The following is a 7,683-nucleotide window of genomic DNA, read 5'->3' as shown; positions in this document are numbered from 1 at the left end:
CATGAAATAAAACGATAAAGAAATGACCGCCGAGTGTAACCCAACTAAAGTTATTTATCAACCTAATTGAATACATCTACTTATGCCATCTATATCGAGACACATTCCACCCTTGCCATTGAATTAAAACATGGAAAATACATACGTTCCACTTCTTTTCGTAAACGGTTAATCCACAATAATAAACGCGCTCGTTTACTACTAAACACACATTCAATTATTAACTAATGATTTCACAACTCAAATCAAGTACTTATCGTAATTGAATGCATCTACCTACCCTATAATCATATCACACACGAACGCTGATTTACCTATCCTCAAAATTGATTATATTTAATAAGCATATACACGATTTAGGAATTCACTGAACAAATGAAATTAAATATCTCAATCCATTTTGACGTCGTAGTTAAAATAACACTCTCGTACAAGAATCCGACTTACATTCACAGAGCACAAGAATTGTCATCTCGTTCCACAATGAAGTGTACCCAACGCGATCTATTCAATCTACCCGCTATTCATATATAGAAATAATGATTTTATTTATAGGCAACTCGTCGGTATCAACCAAACCTACAATCCTACTGATATTAAGCAAACATTGGAGCCTATGAATGAACGAAATATGTATTTTAGGTTTCCTCAAGATATAAAATGATATGCAAATAATTAAGTAGGTATATGAAATTACCGCACCGTAACACGTAGTTGTTTGGCAGCCGACCCATGATGGTTTTGTGTTTTTCAACACGCCCATGGTCCGGATGAAGCTCCTACAGCGTCCCGCCCATGTTGGCCGTATCCACACGCTAAGCTTCCAACGAAGGTGGCAGCTTATACTCGTATCTGCGAACAAGTTCTAATACACGGTTTTCTTATGATTTGCCACTCACAGTGACAATTTAAGAACCTTTAAGACCCGATGCTCGTGAAATGTAGCCCTTTCGGCAGCTGCCCGTTGTAGGCTCACGCAGTTCCTCACACCCGAGGTTAAGGTCAATACGACCCGCGTGTCGCCCATTGCAGTCGCTATTCTTTTTCATATCTCCTGAAGATGGCCGCTAATAGACGTATCTGCAAACAAGTTTAGACACATGGTTTTCCTTACAACCTAACACTCACAGGATTCCTTCTTGACTCGACGCTCTGCTGAAGGCAAAAGACCACGAATCCACTTTGCAGTTCCTTAAATAACCTCGTTCCCCCATGAGAACCCCTCAACCGCCATGTTAATCCTACTCCTAAGCCCAACCAGAATGCAGAGTTTTGATTGGATAATATTTACTATCCTCGTCTATGATTGGTCACTTTTATTCCCGCGTATTTAGATTGATCTGCCTTACAACAGATGGCATCTCTAAAGATAACATAAATAAATTAAAAGCTTACGAAGTAGTTTATTGTGTTTAATCGATTATTCAATAAACATTACTTAAGAATTTATATTGAAAAATATATTATAAACAAATATTGTACTATGCAATATTATCATGAGTAAACTACCTGCTAGTTCAGTCATTCACCGCCAGATGTCACCGGATGCCACTGTCACATTACAAGTGCGAATATTATGCGCGAAATTCACTCCAAACAAATTCAATAATTTCTAAGAGAGTAAATAAATAAATGTAGATGTCAGTCTGTTACACAATCTATCTAGATTAGTCTTATGTTTGGGAAAACGCGTGTTTTCAAGTTTTCATGCGTTTTATTTTCGACGCAGAATATGGTCGCTAATTTCGTGTTACCGGTCACTGTGCGTCTGGTCCAGCGGGTTAAGTCGCGGACTGCTAAACGAGTGTTACGAGTTCAAATCTCGCCCGGACTATCTTTTGTTTTTTTTATATGTTCAAGTTTATATATAATTTTTTAATTTTTATTGTTTTAGACAAGTTTAATTTAGTAAAAAAATGTAGTTAAGATTATCACCTATAGACCACCATATTACAATAAATAGTTATAACCGAGCAAAGCTCGGTCGCCCAGGTACTATTAATAAATAAATTACCTATTATCATACTTTTCTCTGGAATTTGAAAAACATGATTGCTATTAAGATTTGTATCAATAATCGCAGCAACGGGATGATCATCTGACAATACGATGTCTAGATTGTCTATAGAATTGTATTGTTGAAACGTCACTATCAATATTTTCGAATGGCTTCGTGTAAATATCAGTAGGTAGGTATTACTGCCACAAGATACGAATATGATTTTTATTGGTTAAAAAAAAAAAAAAAAAAAATTATTTCGTGAAAAAAACACGTACTTATACAATTTTTACAAGTGTTGAGCCCTCCTAGTAGGTATGAAGACACCTGTGTCAGGAGAACTCGCTCTTCCTGTAATGGTAAGTACATTTTGTTTTTTTGTTTTTTTTTTATCCACTAGTTTTATATAAAATGAACCCACTTATTGTATAAGATTACCTTACTAAAATAGGTTAGGTACCGAAAAACATATTCAATTTCAAATTTCAAGTATTACTTAAGTAATTGTAAAAGGAACGTGATTGGGGTGTAGTCGATGACTGGTGTGCACTTAATTAATGAAACAAGCACCAACTCCACCACCACCACCACCAACACCACCAACACCAGCCACCAGCCTCAGCCTCCCGCACCAACTCTTTTTAACATTATTAACTTTCTCATATTCCATAAAATATTCCATTACAGTTTGTCTGGACGAGATCAGCAATGAGACCGTGTCTGCCATATACCATATATGTGTGTTTATTAACCAATTGTTTTACGTAATGTTTCTTTTATCGAAGTGTATCCGGACCCGGACCCGGACCCGGGTGCTTCCTTAAACTACGTCCAAAAGAGAGGTATGGGCATTGTGAATGTCATCTCGCTTTGTGTGGTAGGGCACAGCACAGCGGATGTCATTCAAGATCTAGAGCGGAGCCCAACTGGGGAAGTACCTCCACCTTACAGAAAACCGCAACCAGACCCTACTCATAGTGTTGTGTTCCTACCGGTGAGTAAGGTTGCCAGAGCTCAACGCCCCCCTCGTTGAGCTGTAATGTATGTAAGGGTCGGCAAAGCGCATGTGACTCATCTAGAGTTGCAGGCGTACATAGGTTATGGAGACTACTTACCATCAGGCGGGCCGTATACTTTTTTGCCACCGACGTAATATATAAAAAAAAGTATGCAATAAAGAATAGAGGCCAATTTGTTCGTACATTTTGGCAACATAATGATATATAAATTCGCGCGTACATTTAAGATGATGACAAAATGAAATCATTTAGATATCACTTTGATGTCAACATCTACTCTCTAGATATTCTGTCAGGTAGGTACCTTCATTATTCATAGACCTCGAATGGTATAGAATATAGATTAACTATGAAAGCCTTTGCACCCCGGCTCAATGGTCCCTGCAGGGTGCCGCGGGGTGCCGCAGGGCGCCCTGCTCGGGCCCAGGCCTTAGATGCGCAGATAACCGTTACGGTCAATAGGGTGGTGCCACAGACATATTTTGTAAAAAAAATACTAAGCTTACTGTTACACTTGTGGAGACAGCGCGCTTGGAAACAGCACCTTATACTGTAGAGATAAGGTTGCAGTTTAACTTTGATCTAAAATGCAACTGAAGTAATAACTTTGTTAGTATTGTACGGCAAACTTAAGTGTACGGTTGTGTAATTGAATAAACTCTAATATGAACCTTGTATTGTTAAGTAAAAAGTCGATTTTTTTGCAAGTTTCGTTTGTAGCGGCAAAAGTAAGTTGGTTTCTGGTAATTTCGGGGAGTGGGGCGCTATCGCCATCTATTTACTAATGACTTCCTGCGTCAGGTGCTTATTTCTACATTTGTTTGCTAACGGACTCCTTTGTTGATGGAATTTCTTTGCGTCGCTCGGTAAGTCAATAATATGACAGCTACACGCTGTGTGTAATTATGTATTACATAACATGAAGCTTCGTGATGGAGATCATCTGATACGTACAAATTAATTATGGATAGACTATGTTTACTAATAGCTCTGGTTAAGGTAGGAATCTATAAAGGTATGTCGTCTTGATTATGTCATTTTTAAATAGGTAATTACTACAAGTTTCTTATAATGTATAGCGATATAAAAACGAGTCACATAAATTATTACGTGAATAACCGTGATTCTCATACTGAGAGACCTGTTTTCATTGCTCTTTAGTGTTATTAAATGTCAGTATCAGCAGAATAATACCTATGCAATTTTAATAAGTATTAGAATGGCTCTCACTAATGTCTAATAGGTAATCTAACACTAAAACTGTGGAATGAACTGTCGCATGCGGTATTTCCGGACCGATATGTCCTTCAAATCTTCAAGAAAAGAGCGTACTCCCATCTTAAATGCCGGCAACGCACTTATAACCCCTCTGGTGTTGCAGGTGTCCATGCCCGGCGGTAATCGCTTACCATCAGGTGATCCGTCTGCTCGTTTGCCTCCTGTATAATAAAAAAAAACAAGTCAAACATGAAGAGCAATGTAGAATTACATTTCATATTACAGATTTATAAACGGGCAAATAGATACTCCAAAATGTCACATAACCTAATGTCACCCAGTAGGTAATAAATCTTCCTCTTGCTATCTCCCCCACATTCCGACGCTACATACAGCCCAATATACGAAAACATCATAAAATTTACGACTCGGAAACTAAACCTATCCATTACAACCAACCTCAAGTCAAACTCGACCTTAACTTCACATCACACGGTTGAAATTAATTCGCGCTCTTAAGAAGAACTAGGGTATCGCTTACACAATCGCTCGCCGCGCCACTTGCAATATAAACCCTACGATAGTAACTATAGGGTGTGTTTCAGGTTGCGTGGAGTTGTTGAAGAAGTAGGGTATCGGTTACATGATTGGCTGGTGTTGCCCCGCCCCGCGCCCCGGGCTCCACGCAACGACTAGGTACAGGACAGTGTACACCCACAGCTCGGCATGTACTAGCTACGTGGTACCTACAACTACCCAGCGCCGAGTCACGCAGCATTGTCGTCGAAACGAGCGGCCTAGGGGCTGTTGAACGACAAAATATCGTTAAGTAATACAGTACTTACAATACAGACAGTAGTTAAGTACTCAGGTATCTGTAGATACCAAACACATATCTATACTTAGATGTCGGTAACATACCTACTACTATACTTATAGTCGAGCTAATAATATCAAGTATGTAGAGTCCGCGCCGTGCGGAAAGCGAAGAGTCATTAGTATGTGGTGGTGCCCTTATATCGCACTCTTCCCTTTCCGCGCAGACTCTTCACTGTTTTCCTGTACCAGGCCATGCCGCAAAGTCACTTGATGTTGGCTCTATTACTATCTATACTAGGTAAAACGTACTATAGTTAAATGTTACGGTTTATCATTCCACAATAGATTTATTTCTTTCATTTTTAACTAAACTCTCACGGGATCTAAAGCATGGAAATGTTTGAGAATAGTAGTACCTAATAAGGGTGACCCAATAAATAAGTAGGTACTAATGAATATGATTAGGCATGTTGTTTCTCACGGATAACAAAAAATCAAGTGGGAAAAATGTATTGCAAACAAAAATTTAATATTTTATAAGACAGGACGAACGTAACAAGTACCTACTCATATTATAGTAATCAAATGTGTTATAGGTAGCGCATCAACCACACAAGCTATATGCCGTGTAAGGCGCCCGACCCGACCCAGTCGGATCCTCCACAAGGGAGCGATAACCCGATAACATCGCAGCCGTTACCCTCGCCCGCGACCCGTGTCGCTTTATCGCGACACGACAATATTATGCTCGCCTGTTACGCTACCACCACTATACCCATACCACATGATAAATAAAAGTATTTCATACCATAACCGATACAATTTAGCTACCGATCAACGGGAAGAGCTACATATGACTTAATGTACTATTACAGTACATATGGTGCTACTTTACCGCACTAGTGCGAAAATTAGCATATTAAGTTACTATGTCGAACATTTAAAGGGCCATATGTACTGTAAAACTTTGTACGACACATGTGCGAATAGTTGATTCGCAACTCCCTTCGGTCGTATTTTAATTTATCGCCACTCGTTTCGAATTTCCTATTTTTCGCACTTGTATCGTAATGTACTATTAAACCTACTAAGTATATTTTACAATTTAAGTAGGTATCTAGGTATATTTCGCACCCAAATGAAGCTTAAAATCCTTTGCTGTATGTGAATGTAGCTACTTACAACAATATGTATTTGTACCTTTAAAATTTAGAAGACAAATTAACTTCGTGGATTTTAGGGTTCAATTGTACCACATTAACCAAATACGTGGTCAATGATCCGGTTTAACAAGAATCGGTTAAACAAACTAGCTCCCGTCCACATCTAACAACATTCACGAAATCTATTATGTCATCATCAAAGCAAATCAAAATAAAATCCCCAACGACCACTTTAAGAACCCTCATTACGATGAATGCGAGCAGTCGAGTCACGCGTGGTCCAGTTGCATCAACACAGCATCCAAAACCCACTATTACTATTTACTACCATAAATAAATTAACCAGTATCACTAAAGCCACACATACTCACAGTTGCGACGAATCTAAAGGTCTGATTATAGAGACTAGCTCTAGGACGTGTTCGGGACATTTAGTGTATAGAATTGGGTGATACAATAGCGAACGTGACCACAGACAATGCTGGCACTTGACGCGCCGAGCAGCCACGGCGCGGCGGCGCGTTTCGGTGTCCATAACTATTGTGGCCGGTTTACTCAGCTGTCGCGTACTAAATACACGGAGATGACGCTGAAATAACGATACTGACCTATCTTGTTTCTGTTTGGGAGATTTTTCTAATGATAATTAAATCACTGATTTGATTTGATCCCTAGGAATTGGAAGAGCCATCAGACCATGCTAAGTTTTACGTCATGCCAAGTGTTAGTGAAGTAGGTATAGAGTTTATAGCGTATGCATTATTACTGCTATAGTTTATGCAAAATTAGCGGTCAGAGTCTAGATTAGCTCCCTAAATGGGTACGGTATAGGTCCTGAAGTCCCGAACGCATAACTATACCGTAGATATACCGTACCACATACCTACCTACTACGTCGAGCAAGGTTAGCAGTTGACATGTAATTAGTGTGTAATTACCTATTACCAATAAATAATGAGTACGAATATGAGTATGAACATGTCTTACATTTCTCATAGTACAGTCAATAATAATTATCACAACAATTCGTATTTTGTGACGAAACGACAAAGATCGGCAACTTTACACCTTGTCTATTTCCAGTTATTTGAAAATGTATATTTCTTCCCCGCCGTCTGTACCGGAAGTAATTTTAAATAGATAGACGTATAAAATATGACGTTTGTGGCAAGATGGCGGGCGGAAGCGGCCGGCGCGACGATGGCCGGAAATGATGCAGTGTCGGGTAAATGGTGGAATGTCGTTATTCGCGGCTGCCGTGTTTCTGGGAGTTGCTCTACCTAGGTACCTACTTACTGTAACTTTACAGACAGTGGTATTCAATGAACTCGCAATTTCAACTGTAAACACCGTCTAAATTAACTTTCCACAAACTTGAACTGAACAACGTGAGCAGTGTCAATATTTTCATATAAATGTGACATTAAGATGACACGGCCACACTTTGTAATTGCAAATGCCGTGC

The 7,683-nt window shown here is 39.2% G+C and overlaps 1 long non-coding RNA gene across 1 annotated transcript; it reads left to right on the top strand.

Moving 5' to 3' along the window:
• The first annotated feature begins 2,112 nt into the window (after positions 1–2,112).
• On the top strand, positions 2,113–5,868 carry LOC133522569 (uncharacterized). The gene is made up of 2 exons (XR_009800085.1): positions 2,113–2,230; positions 2,451–5,868. It is a non-coding gene; the product is annotated as an uncharacterized LOC133522569 (long non-coding RNA).
• Positions 5,869–7,683: the final 1,815 nt, after the last annotated feature.

The sequence above is a fragment of the Cydia pomonella genome, chromosome 11 (genome assembly GCF_033807575.1).
Source record: "Cydia pomonella isolate Wapato2018A chromosome 11, ilCydPomo1, whole genome shotgun sequence".
Taxonomy (NCBI): domain Eukaryota; kingdom Metazoa; phylum Arthropoda; class Insecta; order Lepidoptera; family Tortricidae; genus Cydia; species Cydia pomonella.
This window is presented reverse-complemented; position numbering and strand designations above follow the sequence as displayed.